This window comes from Perissodus microlepis, chromosome 7 (assembly GCF_051167445.1).
Source record: "Perissodus microlepis isolate ML-2025 ecotype Zambia chromosome 7, ASM5116744v1, whole genome shotgun sequence".
NCBI lineage: Eukaryota > Metazoa > Chordata > Actinopteri > Cichliformes > Cichlidae > Perissodus > Perissodus microlepis.
The window spans coordinates 28807807-28828611 of record NC_140467.1 but is presented as its reverse complement, the minus strand read 5'-3'; the positions used below and the strand labels follow the sequence as shown (position 1 = coordinate 28828611).

The window sequence follows — 20805 nt, the reverse complement described above, 5'->3', positions numbered from 1 at the left end:
GTCTCACACACAACGCGTTGAAAGGGGAGGGGGGCCCCGCTGCTTCCAAATAGAGCACATTTCATTTATAATGTTGTAAATCCAAGCCCATTATGTATTCATGATTTGAATCCTGGGTTGTGTGAAATCTCAGAAGTGCACCCTAGACAAAGTGAATCTGTGAACTAAGGTGTAGGTGTGTTAGATCATGTTGTGGTGATCCTTGAGTTGAGGGATGGGTGTTCATACTGGAGTGCAAAACTAAAACCAATGGAAGATGGACAAGAAAAGTTCAAAGCCATCAGGTGCTCAGTTTAGAAAAAAGAGAAAAGAAGAGGAGGAGAAACGAGCAAAAGATACAGGTAAGCAGATGTGTCATTGGATAATGGCAGGTCATCCTGAAACAATCAGAATCAGAATACTTTATTAATCCCTAAGGAAATTATGTGCGTTACAGTTGCTCCAAGAAGAAATGGTAAAAATAGCAACAGTAACAGACTAAACTCCAAACAATACATTATGTTACAGATTTTAATATTAATTAGTCAGTGTCAATTGTTGATTTGTCCTGTTCTCATTGTATGACAAATTATGATGGCTGGGGGGGGGGCGCAAGAGGGAGTGTTCGCCCAGGGCGCCAAACAGGCTAGGACCGCCACTGGGTTAAAGAACCAACAGGTTGTTCTCAACCATTGTGCACTGTTGTGTGTTGTCCTATTTTATCAGTTCAATTCAATTATGTTACATACATTCATATAGCACCAAATCACAACAACAGTTGGCCAGTTGGGGATCATCTCGGTAAGACATGTTGTGGAAGAGAGCCAGAGATTAATAATAACTACTAATTAAATGCAGAGAGGTGAGAAAAGAAGAAATATTCCATGCATCATGGGAATCCTAAAGCAGCTTACACCTATCCGGTCTTTAAGTCAGACTTTGTTCACGATTACCGCCTTCTTCAGCGAAGTACCAATTAGGGTTAAAAAGGGTCTTAATTCCTTCAACTCTAGTAAAGTGGTCAGTGTAACCGTTCTCCCAGGTGGCATTATAAAGGGTAGTGTCCAGGCATCCATAAAAAAGAAGATACAAGGTTGAGTTGAGTTAGGAGTAATCTAGCTGGCTGATGATTAAACATGAGGTATTCTGTACTGGCAGAAAGCAAAGCAAAGCACATGTACAGCACTGCTATAACAGTGGAAGTAAATGAAGGTCTAAATCTACATAACAGGGACGTTTTGGAGAGTTAGTTATGTTAGCCTAGTTGAGATTATCTACCTGCTGGGTGGCTAGCTATATTGGTACCAGTACACACAAAAAGCACTGCCAGTGTTTGGGGTAAGCATTAACTTTCTTTCAATGTAGGTGCATGTTGAGGAACAGTCAGTGAGGTTCAGCCCCTGTTAGTGCCCGATTGGCAAAGATAAGTGCCATCATATGGCTGCATTGTTGATTTTGGTGGAGAAGAATGTGTCTCGCACTGACGTGGAATGTGTGTGGAAGAGGGTGAAATCATCCAAAGCAGAAGAAATTGCTGCTGAGAGAGTGTCTGAGATGACATCATCAACAACACAAGGTCAGTTATTAATTTAAAATTTGCTCTTTGTATTAATTATTCTCTTAACTTTTTAAAAAGCATTGTGTTTTATAGTGAGACACACACGTAGCATACATCAAAAAATTTTCAATGTGCTTTAAGTGAATAGTCCTATATAAAATGCTTGATGGTATCTGAGCTTAAAATGATTATTTATTTAGAGCACTAAAAGTATGTTTTGTTTTGTTTTCATTTTTTTATTTTGCAGCTGGAGTCAAAAGACCTGTCACCCAGGAGGACAAAGAATGGGTACTGGCATCTCTATTGAAATTTCAGCATTTTACTGGGATGGGGTGGATTTGGAGTCCAGAATGCCCTCAGGTAATTTTACTTTAACACGTGGTATAAATTATACATGTAAACTCGTGTAAACTAGAGACATCAGATTGTTTGCCTCCGCTGTCCCAACTTTAATTTTATGACTTTGTCTACTCTGTGGTCAAAATTGCTTGGTCCCAGGAAAACCTTTAAAATCCTTTTGCTTTAAATCTAGACTCTACCATCCAAGACATTTAATGGAGTGCTGAGGAACCTGGGTTATGCCCAAGCAGAAGACAAGGTTAGTTATCTACTGGCATCACTGGCTGTGTCTGAGGAAGAGAAGAAACAGATCAAGGAAGGAGCAGTTGGGCAAATAAAGAATGCATTGTGGTAAGAAATTGGTTTGAAATTAAATCTATGGTGTTAGGTGTTAAGCAAGAAATTTTAGTGAACTGTGTGAATGCATTGAGGAAATTAATGACTGGTTGTGCCACAATTTTCTCCAGCTAAACAAAAACAAAACTGAAGTAATAGTCTTTGGTGCCAAAGAAAAACGATTACAGGTCACCAGAGAACTTCAATCTATACACCTAAAAACCACAAACCAGGCGAGAAATTTGGGTGTAGTGATGGATGCAGACCTAAACTTAGAAAAACACATTAAGACAATAACAAAATCAGCTTACTATCACCAAGAATAATTCAAGGATAAAAGATCTGATGTCTCAACAGGACCAGGAAAAACTGGTCCATGCATTCATCTTTAGCAGGCTTGATTACTGTAACAGCATCTTTACAGGTCTACCTAAAAAATCAGTCAGACAACTACAGCTCATTGAGAACTCTGCTGCTCGAGTCCTCACTAAGACCAAAAAAGTGGACCACATCAGTCCAGCTCTGAGGTCTTTACACTGGCTGCCTGTCCATCAGAGGATAGACTTTAAAGTTCTGATGCTGGTCTATAAAGCTCTGAATGGTTTAGGACCAAAATACATCAGTGACCTCCTGACCCAGTATGAACCTTCCAGATCCCTCAGGTCATCTGGATCCGGTTTTTTATCAGTTCCCAGAGTCAGAACCAGACACAGAGAAGCTGCATTCAGCTTTTATGCTCCATATATCTGGAACAAACTCCCAGAAAGCCTCAGATCAGCTGAAACACTCAGTTTATTTAAATCCAGGTTGAAGACTCACCTATTCTCAGCTGCATTTGAATAAAACACCAAATCCACACTTTTAAGCTTAAATTTCAAAACTTAAAATTTTAACTACTGATTTTATCTACTGTTTTTTAATCAATTTTAAATCATGCTTTTTATTTGTTTTTGTTTTTAATGTCTCTGTAAAGCACTTTGAATCACCTTGTTGTTGAATTGTGCTATATAAATAAACTTGTCTTGCCTTGCCTCTTAATTTGTATTTATTTATAAAAGGTCAGCATATTGCAAGAAGAGAATCACAGCCAGCAACTTTGGTTTGGTCCTGGGTGCAGTCCAGCGGCGCTCATACCCTCCTTCCTTATTTAAGACTCTGCTTGGCCAGTACAACTTGACAGAAGGATCTAAAGTAATTTGTTAGTGGAAAGGGTCTGTGCTTCTAAGAATTCATTTATGACTAAGTGGTATTTTCATCCCCAAAGGCATGTGATTGGGGGATCCTTCATGAGCCAAGGACAAGCAGCTGTACACTGACTGTACTGGTGCAGCTATCAAGGAGAGGGGACAGTTTTTATCCAACAGTGGCCTGCTTGGTGGTTCTCCAGATGGGACAGTTTCTAATGACTGCATCATTGAGGTGAAATGCACCTTAGTCAGCCAGAACCAGAACTGTTTTGCAGGCAGTAGAAAGTAAGGACTTTTTCTTACAGCTGGACAAGACAAGTGGTTCCCTGGTATTAAAAAAGAATCACAACTACTGTCATCAGATCCAGGGCAACCTATATCTCATGGGGGCAAAAAGCTCTCACTTTATTATTTGGACTCCATGTGACTTTGTAATCTTGCCTGTCATTAGAGAACAAACTTGGGCTGTTAATGACACCATGACACCATCTCACTGGTATAATTCATTCAATTTCACGGAGAATATGTCACGGTTCTGGGTCATTTTGACCCAGCATTTTGAATTTCTTATGTTTTGGTTTATTTTTGAATGATTGATTGTTTTCTGTTTCACTGGTGCTTTGTTGATTATTATAATAAATCTATGTTTCAGTTATTCTGGTATATTTCTGTATTATGATTAAAGTTCTGGTTGTATTTTGTATTTTTGGTTATTTTCTTGATCTATTGTATGATGATGATGATGATGATGATTATTAGTATTATTTAGTATGTTCCAGCTCATTCTGGTTTAGGAATAGTTCTGCCCGTGTAAAGTCTCTGTTTCTTAGTCTGTGTCTTTGTGTATTGTTTCCTGTTTTATTTTGAAAGATTGTGTCTTATGTCAGTGCGTCCAGCTTCGCTTCCCCCCCTGTCTCGTTAGCCGGGGGGCCTTTCTCAATATGCGTACTTGTGCGTACTTGCGTTCTCGTGTACTCGTGACACGTCATCAGTCAGAGACCAAGTACTGTTCCAATTCGAAGTACGCATCAAGCCGAGAATGCGAAAAATGTGTTCTCGCTCTGCCCGTTTTATCGAGCATGCATCGGTGGTGACTTGTGTGGACTTGGTACAGCTAAATATCCCAGAATGCATTTCGTCCAAAACTCAAACGTGGCAATGGCGGATGAGTGGGGCTAAAAACTTTTAAATATTACTCTTTCTGGGTCACAAAATAAACGTTTAAGTTCTTTTCAAGCGAGAATGTAGCTGTGTAAACTTCAAATATCTGCTCGATTTATCAAGATATCATATATTTCCAAACGCGCTCCGACGTTTTCGGAGACGTCTGTGACCCGCTCGCTCCATAGCAGACAGCGAGGTCGAGGATTATTAGAGCCGGCGAGAACAGCGGACTCCCGGCACATCGTTTTCAACCCCCCCGTGGTCTTTTCGCTACGCAGGTTAAACAAACCCCAGCAGCTGTCTATTGTATTGAGTGTCCACTAAAATAAAAATAAAAAGCGTTCTAACATCTCACCTGCTTGTTTTTATTAAGGTATGTACACGTATGTACATGTACACTATTTTTATTAATAGAGATTTCACTACTGAGGTTAAACATGATATATAAGTCACTTAGATCACTTCTAAATGTTAATGTTTGGTTTATTTCAGTGTTTTATTTCTTCCTGAGTAAACCGGTTTGGCTGTGATTAAAGTTAAGCTTCATAACATATTACTCACAGTTAAATTAAGAGGGGACGGCAGTAAAAACTCTGGACCTGTGACATCATCAAGTACGCTGGTGTTCCAATTGTACAAATCGCGAGTCCGTACTCGCGTTCTCGGCGAGTCCGTACTCCCGTGCGTTCTACGTACTCGCGTACTTGAGAATTGAGAAAGGGCACTAATCTCTCCCAGCGGTGTCTCCCTCCCGTCTTCCATTTCCTGATTACCTCCCTGTTTATATTAGCCCTGCGTTTGCCCTTGCTCAGTGTCGCATCGAACCCTCAGACTTCCCTGTGTGTTTCTGTGTTCAGTATCATTGCTCAGTTAATATTTTGGTTTTTTTGGCCAGCAATAAAGCTGAGGTTTTTGCAATTCAGTGTCCGAGTCCTGCATTTGGATCCTCATCTCCACCTGCCCGCACACAGAGCCCTGACAGAATAGGTTTTCATAAATTTGTAAGACATACACATGCTTTCAAGATCTTATTAATATTTTTTCTGAAGTGATGTAGGATGTGATACAAAATTGAGAAAAATTTTCAGTCTTTGAATGGAACGTGCAATGTTCTTATTCCTCTATGAATAAAACATCAAGAATTGCTCCTGGTGCTAGCTTCAGCTAGCTGTTTATTATTCTTTCTACAACGATCACTTCTTCTTCTAGTCTGTATATCTTATTGATTCCAGAGCGCCCCCTGTGGGTAGCTTCAACAATAGCAACTATCATTACAGAACGCTCTACATGTATTCTTGCGCAGGAAATCTTCCTGTTGTTGTTGTTCACTTCCTCCTGCGTGAACTGTCCATTGGTAAAGAAAGACGGAATGTTCAGTGAGACCCCCTCTAGTAGGATGTCCCAAATTGTAAAGCCCTTATCTGCAATGACCATGTCACCTGGTTGTAGATGTTGCAGTGCTCCACAGTCAGCTGTTATGGCCTTATCTGAGGCACTTCCATCATACAAGTTGCTTACAAAGGTTATTACACCATTAGGAGGAATGTTGTTTTCCAGCATGCCAACATACAAAATGTCATACAGTTTCATATTGTTGTAAAAATATTAGTTGCTGTGGCTGTGCTGCAGTTAAACCTTGTAGCTAGGTCTACATGGCCACAATTAAGCCACAATTGAGCTTCATCAGGGTTAGAAATAACTGGTCAACCAGGGGCATCATTTGGACAGTCCAATCAGAATGATATTTGAGCTCAAATCTGTAAAGAAGGGTTTCTAAAAACAGGACAGTAGCAGCATCAGGCAATTGTAACGTCGGGTTGCGTTTAGTGGTTGAGAGGAGGCGGCAAAACACTTAGCAGAGTAGCCAAAAGAATACACACTCGCGCTGGCGTTGGGAATTCCACAGTGTGTGCTTTAATATACCTTCTCTTCATCAACCATATAAGCCCGGTTGAACGGCTGCAGCTTAACAAACATAGCGCACAGTGTTCGTACAACCCATAACGTTGCAAACAAAGATGTCTGGAGAGGTAAAACATAAAATCCGTCCCTCCTCATGCACTAGCGTGCAAGCACATGTCCACACAATCACAGAGAGAGAGAGCAGCAGTGGCACAAACTGATCACACCATCAACCCTCGACTTGGGTTGTCTTAAAGGGACACCACACCATTGTGACTGTTACATATTCCCCCCGGGTTAAACAAAGGCTGTCCTCAGCCGGACCCAGGTGACCCTCCTCCCGCTACCCCCTTTCACTACACATAGCTACTTTAGGTAGTAAGCAGGTTGTGGAGGAATTGTTACACACCCTTACAGCATTGGTACAGTCCAGACTTAACCAGCCTCCATACATGGTCAGCAGGATAAGACGTTAAAACCAAAACAGGGAAATGTACAGTGCAAAATCGACAAACTGGCATACATGACAGTGTCCCGCATGGTGAATGTCCATTTAAATAAATGCTAAAGAAAGAAAATAAACTTAGGATAGCCAGGACAATTACAGAATGAAATTCCCTTTTTCTTTCATTGTGTTTCTTCTTTTTCCTCAAAAACAGTAACAGTAAGCATAATATGCGACAACAGTACCAGGAAGTACAGTAGAAAACTTAAACAACAGTCACGTTACAACAGTAACCAACACGAAATACATAAGAAAAAAATGCAAATTCAGGAACTATGGCAAAGCTGCCTCGAACCCACGCCCAGGAAACGCAGGTCCCCGCACATCCAATGGAGCCACGACGAAGAGGCCAAACAGAGAACGGCACCACAGTCCACAAACAGCGCTGGAGCGGCTCCAGTCGTTGCCACGGAAATGCACCGCCGCGACCCTTTGATCCTCCCGACGTCCGCGTCCAGGCCAGCCTGGTCCGTTCCCGCGAAACACGGCAGACATCCACTTCGCCGCGTCGTACCTTTTTATGTAACAATCATCAACTGCTCGAAGATACTGCACACTGAGGTCCAAGAGAAGATGTTCGGGCGCCATTTTGTAACGTCGGGTTGCGTTTAGTGGTTGAGAGGAGGCGGCAAAACACTTAGCAGAGTAGCCAAAAGAATACACACTCGCGCTGGCGTTGGGAATTCCACAGTGTGTGCTTTAATATACCTTCTCTTCATCAACCATATAAGCCCGGTTGAACGGCTGCAGCTTAACAAACATAGCGCACAGTGTTCGTACAACCCATAACGTTGCAAACAAAGATGTCTGGAGAGGTAAAACATAAAATCCGTCCCTCCTCATGCACTAGCGTGCAAGCACATGTCCACACAATCACAGAGAGAGAGAGCAGCAGTGGCACAAACTGATGACACCATCAACCCTCGACTTGGGTTGTCTTAAAGGGACACCACACCATTGTGACTGTTACACAATCCAGTATAGTACTGGACCCTTTCAGGGTTGTCAGATATTTGACTGAATGAGAAAGTCTGATTCTGATTCTCTACTTGTTTTTTTTTTAGTTTTTCATTCTCTTGTCTTAGTATGTCATTCTGAATCTCTAGCACCAGAAGACTGTTGGAAAAACTTGAGTAACTTGCAGTAGCTATCTGTGTATCTGCATTGCTGGAATGATGTATCTTTCACTCTGATTTTCACCACTAGCTGGGACCTCTGTTTTTTCTTATTTTTTCTAACAGGTTTGTGGTCATCTGGGAACTGGAAAGACTTACCGTCGTTCCATGCAAATGTTTCCTTGAGGGAAGTGCCAACTGCAGACTCTTGAGTTGCAGTTTGGGGTGAAGTTTTCACATCTGTGGACGTGTTTAAAAAGGGAGAGAGAAATTTCTGATCCTACAGTAGCCCTCCATTAGTTACATGACAGTAATTTAAGGAGCTTGAAAAGAAAAGCGTCTTGACTTCTTAAAGTTTCTTGAAGCTTCTCTCATCCGGATGAGAGGTGAAATGTCTTCAAGAAACTTAAAGAAGTCCAGACGCTTTTCTTTCCATGCTCCTTAGATTACAATGACCTGGATGACTGAGAGCCTTCACAGACAGTGACCCTAATTATTAAAATCTTACATATTGTTGTACTATTTGGTTTTTAAACTTAGCAGAAAGGTTAAGTGCTGTCAAATTTTGCAAGCTATTTGTTGGTTAGATCTCTGTTTTGGTCATTAACTCACACATAAGCTATGGATTTTAATGTATTTTCTTACATAGACAACACTTTTTGGATGTAATTTTGATTCCTCTGAGTGTTGAAAGCTAGCTATGGTTAATATATAGCAAAGTGACCCTTAGCTTTCAATCTTTGCTTGGAGAAATAAAAATGACATCAAACATGCGGTGATGTCTTTCAGTGCGAAAATACAATAAAATCCATAGTCTATATAAGTAAAATTACTTGTAAAAGCCGGTGTGTCTTTTACTAGCGGGTTTTAGCCATTACTTCCGGCGCCCCCCGTGTGCGGCAGCCTGTTACAGCAGCTCTGCTCATTCTGAGTTTCTTTCTTTCTTATCTTTTTTCTCGTAATTTTTTTTATAACTAACGTATTAGTAATTAGACTCTGCAACCATGTTCTACCGTTTTGTGCTAGTCCTGGTCGTTTTTCTCAGTTTATTTCTACTTTTTTCACCCGTGTCTGGGGACCCAGAGCAGCGATCCTTTGTTTACAGTAAGGATCAGCTGTTAGCGCTGCGTCCTGCAGCGGTACTGCCGGCGGACAGACCCGACATTCCCAGCGAGCTGAGGAGGAAAAGACGGGGGTGTCGTGCTGGGAAGGAGCGCCGTCGCCCGAGAAGGAGACGTTATCGACCATCTCTTCCTTCTGTAATTATTGGAAACGTAAGATCTTTGCCCAATAAGATGGATGAGCTCACGTCGCTAACCTGGTCACAGAGGGAGTACCGGCAATGTAGCATCATGATGCTAACGGAGTCGTGGCTAACATCGCTAACTCCGGACACGAGCGTGACACTACCGGGATTCCAGCTGCTGCGAGCGGACAGGACCAGAGACAGCGGTAAGAGGAAAGGAGGGGGACTGGCAGTTTTTGTGAACGACAGATGGTGTAACCCTGGGCACATCACTGTAAAAGAGCAACTCTGCAGCAGAGACATTGAGCTGTTAGCCGTTAGCATGCGTCCGTACTACCTGCCCCGGGAGTTCTCGCATGTTATCGCGATAACAGCGTATGTCCCCCCCTCAGCCAACGCGGATGCAGCCTGTGACTCTCTCCACTCTGTGGTCAGCAGACTGCAAACACAATCACCGAGAGCCCTTCTCATAATATCAGGGGACTTCAATCATGCCTCACTGGACTCCACACTGCCCACCTTCACCCAGTATGTGACCTGCCCAACCAGAGACAATAAAACACTGGACTTACTGTATGCCAATGCAGAAGAGGCATACAGATCATCACCTCTCCCTCGCCTGGGCAGATCTGATCACAACCTGGTGCACCTTGTCCCTGTGTATGAGCCCTTAGTGCGCAGGGAGCCACCAGCCACCCGCACAGTACAGAGATGGTCGGAGGAGAGCGAGGAGGCTCTTAAGGATTGTTTTGAGTCGACTGTGTGGGAGGTGATTTGTGATGACCACGGAGAGGACATCGACAGCCTTACTACATGCATTACTGACTATATAAATTTCTGTGTGGATAACACCGTACCTACCAGGACTGTGCGGTGTTTCTCCAACAACAAACCTTGGATTACCCCAGAAATTAAAACCGTCCTCAAGCAGAAGAGGGGGGCCTTCAAATCCAGAGACAAAGAGGAGTTGAAAAGGGTGCAGAGAGAGCTGAGGGGACTGATAAGGAATGGGAAGGACAGCTACAGGCAGAAGATGGAGAACCAGCTACAGGCAGAAGATGGAGAACCAGCTTCAACAAAACAACGTTGGTGAAGTCTGGAGAGGCCTCAGAACCATCTCGGGCCACAAACAGCAGAACTCTCTGCCTGGGAGGGATGTGAGGTGGGCAAATGAACTGAATCATTTCTTCAACCGATTTGATTCAGCCATGAGGCAGTCTGCAACATCGGCTGCAGACTCACCCACCCCCACTGCTGCTGTTCCACCTCTGACACCTCAGACACTTCACACCTCCTCTATTCACCCTGCTCACTCCTCCCCACCCCCAACAACAGCATCCAATACACACTCAACACAAGGCTCCAGCCTGTCTCTCTCAACCACCCAGGTTAGGAGGGAACTGAGGAGGATTAATGGCAAGAAGGCAGCGGGCCCAGATGGCATCAGCTCGAGGGTCGTCAGGTCCTGCGCGGACCAACTGTGTGGGGTGATGGAGCACCTCTTCAACCTGAGCCTGAGGCTGGGAAGAGTCCCACAGCTCTGGAAAACCTCCTGTGTTGTACCAGTGCCAAAGACTTCACGCCCCAAGGACCTCAACAGCTACAGGCCGGTGGCTCTGACATCCCACCTGATGAAGACCCTGGAGCGGTTGGTCCTGGCTCAGCTTTGGCGCCTAATAAGCTCATCACTGGACCCACTTCAGTTTGCCTACCAGCCTGGAATTGGAGCGGATGATGCCGTCATTCACCTCCTACATCGTTCCCTCGCTCACCTGGAGACCGCTGGGAGCACTGTGAGAATCATGTTCTTTGATTTCTCCAGTGCCTTCAACACCATTCTTCCCTCGGTTCTAAAGGACAAGCTGGTGAACTCTGGAGTGGACCACCACCTCACTACCTGGATTATGGACTACCTCACCGACCGACCACAGTATGTGAGGACTCAGGGCTGTGTGTCGGACAGGGTCGTCTGCAGTACGGGGGCCCCACAGGGAACGGTTCTGGCTCCGTTCCTCTTCACCATCTACACTGCAGACTTCTCCCACAATTCCACCCAGTGCTTCCTGCAGAAGTTCTCTGATGACTCTGCAATAGTCGGCCTCATCACTGATGGGGACGACAAGGAGTACAGAGGACTGACCCAAGACTTTGTGGACTGGTGCCAGCTGAACTACCTCCAGATCAATGCCAGTAAAACCAAGGAACTGGTGGTAGACTTCCGCAGGCACAAGCATTCTCCACTGCAACCACTGAACATCCAAGGTATGGACATTGAGGCTGTGGACAGCTACAGGTACCTTGGTGTTCATCTGAACAACAGACTGGACTGGACTCATAACTCAGACACCCTCTACAGGAAAGGGCAGAGCAGGCTGTACCTGCTGCAGAGACTCAGGTCGTTTGGAGTGGAGGGCCCACTCCTGAAGACCTTCTATGACTCTGTGGTGGCTTCTGCTATCTTTTATGGTGTGGTCTGCTGGGGCGGCAGCATCTCTGCCGGGGACAGGAAGAGACTGAACAGGCTGATCTGAAGGGCCAGCTCTGTTCTAGGATGCCCTCTGGACCCAGTGGAGGTGGTGAGTGACCGGAGAATGGTGGCTAAGCTGTCATCACTGTTGGACAACATCTCCCACCCCATGCAGCAGACTGTGACAGCACTGAGCAGCTCCTTCAGTGGGAGACTGCGGCACCCACGGTGTGGGACGGAGAGATTTCGCAGGTCTTTCCTCCCCACTGCTGTCAGACTCCACAATAAAGACTTTAACTGATCAAACACACACATCCACACATGTGCAATAACACTAAGTGCAATAATCTTTTCTGTCATCGTTGTATTTTTACTCAGTTGTATATAGCATTTGTATTCTATTTTTACCTTATTGTATATTTATTTTATTTTATTCTACTGTATATAGTATTTTATTTTATTCTATTCTGTACAGTTGTGTACTGTATTTATTCTTATTGTATCCTAATTTTTGCCTCATAACTTTTGCACTGTCCACTTCCTGCTGTGACAAAACAAATTTCCCACGTGTGGGACTAATAAAGGTTTTCTTATCTTATCTTATCTTATCTTTAGTTGTTCAGCGCTAGCTATATTAGCTAACTAAAGTAAGAACCCACTTGCTCTTATCTTACAAGTTTATTCATTCATTTATTCATTGTAAGGTACCTTATCAACTTCACAAGGAAACCGGTAAAATGACAGATTAGAGTGTTGTTTTGAACCAGATCGGTTAAAACAACAAGGATCACAGATTGCGCCATATTGAACACAGGAGAGTTTGGGCCTGGGAGCAGGGGTCATACGTCATCACTTAAAGACCGTATTAGAGCATAACTAAGAGATGATTCAGGTTTACCTGATCCAGCCTAACGTATTTTTCGGGCTATAAGGTGCACTTAAATCCTTTAATTTTCTCAAAAATCGACAGTGCGCCTTATGTATGAATCACTGAAAGTTAAAAACTGTCTAAATTCTTTCATCTTTAATAAAATGAGCAGCGTTGCTTCTTTACCAGGTGTAACAATTAGGTTTAACATCCAGGCATCCATGGATGTTAAACCTAATTATTAAATTTAACAGAGTTAGAAGTTAGCAGGAAATTAGCTCGCTAGTTTCCACCTAAACATGATACAGCATGTTCTGACTCAGAGATTTCTGAAAAAATGAAAATGTACAACTCTGCTATCACTTCCAACATAAATGAAGACATAAAACTAAACAGCAATGACCTCTGTAGGGTTACTGAAGTTGGACTAGCTGGTATATAATGATGTGCTACATGACACAGCTATGTTAGCATAACATAAACACAGTGAAGCTGGAGGATGAAGGCTAACTTTTTTCCACTGGACAAAAGTTAATGTGAGGGTTCCCGATGGTTGGGGACAAATGCAATCGCCTGGCAGGATGCTGTAAACGGACCAAACTTCAGTCAGGAGAACAACTGAGATAATCCATCCACAATATGAGGTTAGTCATTAATCTACTACAACAACATGGGAATAGAGCAACTGTGAGAGAATTTAACATTAATGAATCGATGGTAGAGAAGTGGAGGAAGCAAGAAGAATGAGTTGAGTAAAGTTTGACTTGATTTTGTTTCGCTTAATGCATCTTATAATCTGGTGCGGCTTATGGTCAGAAAAATGTGGTATTTGCTTTAGCAAAAAGGAAAGTTTTTAGCCTAATCTTAAAAGTAGAGATAGTGTCTGTCTCCCGAATCCAAACAGGAAGCTGGTTCCACAGAAGAGGGGCCTGAAAACTGAAGGCTCTCCCTCCCATTCTACTTTTAAATACTCTAGGAACAACAAGTAGGCCTGCAGAGCGAGAGCGAAGTGCTCTAATAGGGTGATATGGTACTACAAGGTCATTAAGATAAGATGGGGCCTGATTATTTAACACCTTTATGTGAGGAGCAGGATTTTGAATTCTGGATTTAACAGGGAGCCAATGAAGGGAAGCCAAAACAGGAGAAATCTGCTCTCTCTTTCTAGTCCCTGTCAGGACTCTTGCTGCAGAATTTTGGATTAACTGAAGGCTTTTTTTGTTTGTTATTACACTCTAAGACAGGATGTTTCTAATTTTAGAGAGCACAAATGTTAGAAAGCAAATTGGTTTAATTTGTGCATTGAAGGACATATCCTGGTCAACCAGCTTCAACCTGTTCACCCTGATCTGTGGAAGCCTTTGAGAATTCAAATATGAAAAGATGAAACTACTTGTACCAGTTTCACGGTCAGTGCCAAAGTTTCTGTGAAATCACATGACACAAAGCCTCACCTCCTCCCCCACCCATCTCAATAATCCTTCCATGTTTCTCAGAGAAAATCAGCTAATGCAGCAAACAGACTGAACACATCCTGATGATGATGAATAAGGCTTGCAGTAATAAAATTCTTTGAGTGCGCAAGTAAGGAAAAAACTGCACCACTACATTTACCATTTCTGTCAGGACAGATGAGAAAAAACAACAAACCAACATCAAACATTCTGAAAAAATCTTGCAAAAAAATCAAATCAGATCAATTGTTGATCCATAATGCAAATACAAATGCAGCCTGACATAGCCCACTTTCATTTTAGCTGAGTGGTGCTGTGGACACATAAATGCATCAATAATAAAAAAGATTATTATTGGTCGGTACAACACTTTTCCTTCTAACACAGAATCATGGAGCCTAACACAACATTGGTTCATTTCTTGTGTTTGGAGCTTTTTTATGCTTGAATTATTCACAGATCAGTGTTTTACGAAACAAGCAAACATTCCTGTGAAAATGGTGAGCGAAAAGGATTGGATTGAAAATGAGTGAAAAAGCAGCCGATGTCCACAGAAGAACTTTGACCTTTGAATTGCTTGAAGTGAAATATAAAGAAATGAGGGGTGACTGAAGAATTCTGTACAGTACTGTATTTAAACAAACTGATAAACATCAGACTGGAGAAAAAGAAAATTATTTTTATGCTATTAAAGCTAACCAGTCACCAATGGTGACTATTTGATACCAACTGGAGACCAACACTATTGGTTGCTGCTGCAGTTCAATATGAAATCCATCATTAGATGAAGATCAGTCATCATTCTGGTCTCTTTCTATCTAATAACATCTGTCTTCACAACCACATCACTTCCTGTTTGGTTAACTTATTTTTTCCTTTCATTTGGCATCATTAATTACTTTAATAATTACTTGTTTGACACGTGTTTCTGTAATTGTACCGCATTTGTCTACAACATCTGCATAGTGTCTTCAAGTGTCCACTACCTTTCATTAATACACAGTGAGCAAGTAACATAATGGACTAACACAGTGGCTGATTTTGTAAATAAAACATATACATCATATATACTACACATCATTGTTCTGACACACACAACAAAACTACTGACTACACACAGTAGCGGTTTTTGATACGGGTGGCACGGGCGGTTGCCCAGGGCGGCATCGTGGTGGGGAGCGGCATCACGGGCATTGGCAAAAAAAAAAAAAAAAAATTGCTCGTACTGATGCTGCCCTGACATCAGCCAGCGCATATTGGGAATGGCACAGGCACCAATCGGTTTTCCGCCGCCCATTTGCTGGGAGTAAGGGCGCCCTCCGTTTGGAAGGTGCGCCTGCTGCTTGCGGCACAGGGAGGAGAGGGCGGGGGATTCTCTGGCTGGCTGGAGCAGCATCTAATAACCAACCAAAATAAAACTAAATAAAAACAAACTAACAAGCACAAAAACACCACACATTATGATACAGACTTATAATTTGCACCGATGTTTTTTCGAAATTCTATACGCGAAAAGTGAGCGCGAGAGCCCTCGGTGCACCGGCTTGCTGCTGAAGTCAAAGTAAACTTTATTGTCATCTCCGCTACAAATTTGTCCTCTGTAGAGCAGCGGTCTCCAACCTTTTTTGCGCCACGGACCGGTTTATGCCCGACAATATTTTCACGGACCGGCCTTTAAGGTGTCGCGGATAAATACAACAAAATAAAACTAGTACCGGTACCGAAAAAAAGAAGATTTATTCATAACACACGTGAAAAGACCCAGGAAAACCGAGTTAACGATCAAAACGATAACAAAATAACGCTGAAACCGATAAAAACCCTGAAAACCATACATTTCACGCCTGAGCCTCAACTCTCGCGGCCCGGTACCAAACGACTCATGGACCGGTTAACATATTTTAAATAAGTCTCTTGATAACACATTAAAACATAGTATGCTAATTCTAACTTCATTTTAGTATAGTATTGAAGTGTTTAAAAAATGTCCTCCGTAGTGGACATTTGTAGTAATTTCCTCCATTTTGTTCTGTTTTTTTAAATGACCAGAAAAGGAGTCATTTTTAGAAGCAGAAAGAAATTTATTGCAGTTTGATGAGGGAAACTCAGATCTTGAGTTGTCTGATGAAGAAGATCATAGGGAATAAGCCCTTGAAGAAGAAAGAAGGAGGAGCATCAGAGATGGTACTCAGACCTGAACTTGCTGTCATTAAGTGGTTGGACAACAAGCCAGTTGTCATGGCATCCTCTGCCTATGGTAATCAACCTCAGGACAGACGCACAAGATGGTCTAAGAAAAACAAAAGGTTCGTCCATGTGCCAAGTCCACTGGCAATTGCTGAGTACACTACCAATATAGGTGACGTGGACCTTGTTGCCGAATGTTGAGTTTCTACAGGATGGTCTCTTGCACTCAGAAATTGACAGTATGTGCAGTTCTCTACTTTTTGATCTGGCAATCACCAACTCGTGGCTTCAGTATAGCAGTGACTTGCAGTTTTGGGGGAAGAAACCACTACAGTTCCTTGAGTTCAAACTTCTCCTTGGTGAAGAGTTGCAGCAAATATTTGCCATCAAAGTTCATTTTTACATGTTTGGCCTTCCAATGTCCTCTACAGTGGACATGTGATATCTAAAAAATGGCTGCTTCCAAATAGAGCACATTTCATTTATAATGTTGTAAATCCAAGCCCATTATGTATTCATGATTTGAATCCTGGGTTGTGCGAAATCCCAGAAATAAACCCTAGACAAAGCAAATCTATGGACTAAGTAAGGTGTAGGTTTATTAGGTTATGTTGTGGTGATCCCTGAGTTGGGGGATGGGTGTTCATACTGGAGTGCAAAATTAAAACCAATGGAAGATGGACAAGAAAAGTTCAAAGCCATCATGTCTTCAGTTTAGAAAAAAGAGAAAAGAACAGGACAACCCAGGATTCAAATCATGAAAACATAATGGGCTTGGATTTACAGCAGTAAATATAAACAGTCATGGTCTGGCAGCCAGTCACTTACTGACTAACACTGCAAAACAGAATTGTTAACGTATTTATTTTCATTTCAATTCAGGTTAGAATTTTTTTTTGTGCGCAACGCAGATTTTTTCTGCGCAGAGACCGTGCCAGCAGTGCGCAATTGCTCATGCGCGCAGCTTAGAGGGAACATTGGTTAAAGTGGGATTTGGTAGGTGGAGAAACCCTAAGATCAGGTGTAGCGGTACTTTGCCCTCTTGTGGATGGCTATAGACACTGCAGTGGTGAAGCAGGAGCAGGCAGATTCGGGATACATTTATAAGAGTCATAAACTCATGATGAAGAGAAGTATGCAAGGGCTCTTTTCTTTCACTCATGAAGTGAGCAGGAAACTGATGTAGAGAAGCAGGATGGGACTGGCGAACCCTGATCCAAACATTTTTTACTCAAGATTCAAACAATGCTGAATCTGAAATAATGCTGCTTTGAAAAATACTTTGAATACAGTTACATTTACTCCACCTCACATACTCAGTAAATCAGTTTTTTCATAGATGGAAAATTCACCAATCACATTTTTTGTGGCACATTTCACAACAACTGCCACTGAGACAGAAAGTGAAGGACAACACAACAAACAGCTGGAGTATTACTGTAGTCTTCATCTTTTAATATGAAAAGCCTTGAGACCGTTGTTGTGATTTGGTGTGATTTAAATAAAACTGAGTTTAACTGAAGTGTGACACACTGAGGCTTGGTGACCTTTAACCAGGGAGCAAATTTAAGAAAATGAATGTTCGCAGATCATTTCTGTTTCTCACTGCTGCATCTGACTCAGATCACTGAGTGAAGCAAAGTTCAGGCTCATGAACATTATTTATGAACAAACATGAATATAAAATATTGCAGATCAGTGCTGGTGGGGAAAGCTGAATTCTCACAGATTTAATCACACACTTGTCGTGTTTTGAGCGTTTTTAGTTTTTGGTTCTTGTTTAACTTTATTATTTTTATGATGACTTTTACTTTTGTGATGATTTTCTGTTTTTGGCTCCAGTCTTCAGCCATTATCATTTGTCTTCTCAGAGTTTCACCGTTTGGTTTCCCTCTGCAGTTCTTCTGTGTTTGTTTTTTATGTTTTATTGTCTTCTTGTTTCACTTAATGTTTATGTTAGTAGCTGCTTTTCTTTTTTCTGTGTGTGGTTTTACTTCAGCCTGTGTGAGCGTCTGCCCTGGCCTCATCATTTTATTCTGCTGCTAATTATTTTTATCTGTTGTTGAATGCTCTCACCTCCATCTCATCTTCAATCAGTCCTCTGTATAGCTCTATAGCTCTCAGCACTTTCCTGTCTTTATGTCTGTTTAGTTCCCCGGTAGTGTTGCCCAGTTTTTCTGCTCTTGAGATTTTTCCAGTTGAAATTCAGCTCCTGATGTGTATTTCTGTGTGTTTCTGGTCTCCAGCTTTTGTTTCCTTTTGTACTTTAGTTTTGGATGTTTTTCTTTGGCCAAATAAAGATACTTCACATTGTTGCATTGTTGTCCTACATTTTGATTCTCTTTACACGCCTCTCCATGCTTCTTTTGTTTTATTGTGAAGACCTGTAAGGAGAGATGAACAGAGAAAAAAAAAAAGATTAAACTGAGTCCATTGTATTAACAATACACAGTGCAGTATGTGTGGGGACTGAAATGGTACATGAAGTAATTTCATGGTCATGAAAATGATATAAAGTCATAATGCCTTAGATGTGGAATTATTTATTCTTACAGCTATTGCCAAGTCCTAAGAGTTCACATATTGGTTTATTATTTCTATTGAATGCCAGATGCTGGAGTTGTTATTGGAATTTAAATAGTTGATTTTGGGATGATAATGTAGGCCAGGAAATGCGGCACCTCACAGGACACAATTTCTGGGGTTCTTAATGTGAAGTCTTTTATTGTGAGTGAGGACTGAAAATACAAAAGTGTCCCTTTTACTTCTGTCTAAAAACAAGAATATGGACGTTAGCAGCAAAAGATGAAATGTGGCAAATTAACAGAAAAAAAACAAAAAAACAAAAATGCACCAGAGAAATAAAACCTGCTGAAATGTTACATGCATTATCTTATAAACACTTATATTTCACAGCAATGTCTCAGCTCTCCCTGGAAACTGAAGTACACAAATGATCTCACAACTTATCCCCTACACGCACAAAATGGCCGCCCTGCTCTGCACATGGATGTTACTTAAAATTTAACCTCACTGCTTTTTTTTGGAAGGTGTAACTGTTTGGGCTGGGGCCTTGTTTTCAATCCATACAAACCTTTATAACATATGAACTGTAAATTCTTTACCCCTGTATTTATTTGAATGCTTTGTGTCAGCTTTTGAACATGTGTGGCATCTATTAATGTCAAATCTAGCCTTTCTTTAACAACATAAGCAAACTGCTTTTATATTTAACCGACTTTTCTGTTTAATTACATTTTAAATAATAATAATAATAACAATAGTACTTATTTTGTTAAAAATGTGTTTAAAAACAAGTTTTGTTGTGAAAGCTACAATCCAGATTAGTGGCCTGTTAAATGGTTAAAGTCTAAATGGTTAAAATAAGTTTCCACTTATTTTCATAGTGGAAAATAAAGTAATGTAGCTTGTCCTTCTAAAGAATTAAGTTAAATTCCACAGTTGAATGATAAGAAACATTTTTGGGTTGCTTTTTTTTTTTTTTTTTTTTTACATATAAACACTCCCACATGTTTTATCTGGTCACTGTGCTTATTAGAAACTTTATATGCTGGAAGTTATCTTTTAACAAGCATGTAATGATTACATTTAAATTAGTTGGTCTTTTTTAAAGCACATATAAAGCACATAAGCCTAAACTGACAGTGTCAATACCTCACATTCAGACACAGTAGTAGATGGTATTTTTAATACTATATGTGTTAGTCTAATTTGTTTGCCTGAGGTCTGCATTGACCTTCTGTGTTTTAAGTTATAATGGTTGCACAGCCATTAAGGATCAAATCAGCTTCTAAATAATTTTCTGTTTTTTCTCCCTCTGCTTGCTTCTTACTGTCTTTGAGGCTCAGGACCAGCACTCCTGCCATTACATCAAACCCTTACAAGTCTAGAAAAAGAGCTGTTGGACAGAAAGACATCAAGTGAGTGGTAAGGATTTTGGTTTTCCAATATATTAGCAACTGTCAGTAACATTTATATTAATCAGGCTGAACTTTAATCATAGTTTAGATCAGCCTGTTTTACTTATTGTTTTATTTGTGCTTTGGTTTGGGGAAGTTGTTTCTTCACTGATCTTTTCCTGTCTTCTGTCATTAGACTTGAGATATGACTGCACGATGCTGTTGCTGGGGACTCCAGTTAATTTTACAAGACATGCTGTGTAAGTAAACAAACAACAACAATTTGGTCTGCATTTCTTGAAAGATCACATCCCCCAAACTTAGTTTAGAGGGTCTACACTGTCTGCACAGCATATCAAGGTTCAAGATTCAAGGTCTTTATTGTGAGTACAACAATATACACAGTATGCAGCGTACCGAAATGCTGTTTCACCCCAAGCCCCCCATGGTTCATTTATAAGAATATAAAAAATATATCTCCAGATATAAAACTAGAAATTACAAATAAATAATAACTCGCTAAATTTGGGTAACATTAAGAGCTAAAAAAAGTTACTATTACTAACTACATCTGTGTA

General features: G+C 41.4%; 1 pseudogene; it reads right to left on the bottom strand.

The window, feature by feature from the left end:
* Positions 1 to 5482: 5482 nt before the first annotated feature.
* On the bottom strand, positions 5483 to 8521 carry LOC146383315 (uncharacterized; annotated as a pseudogene).
* Between the last annotated feature and the right edge of the window lie 12284 nt (positions 8522 to 20805).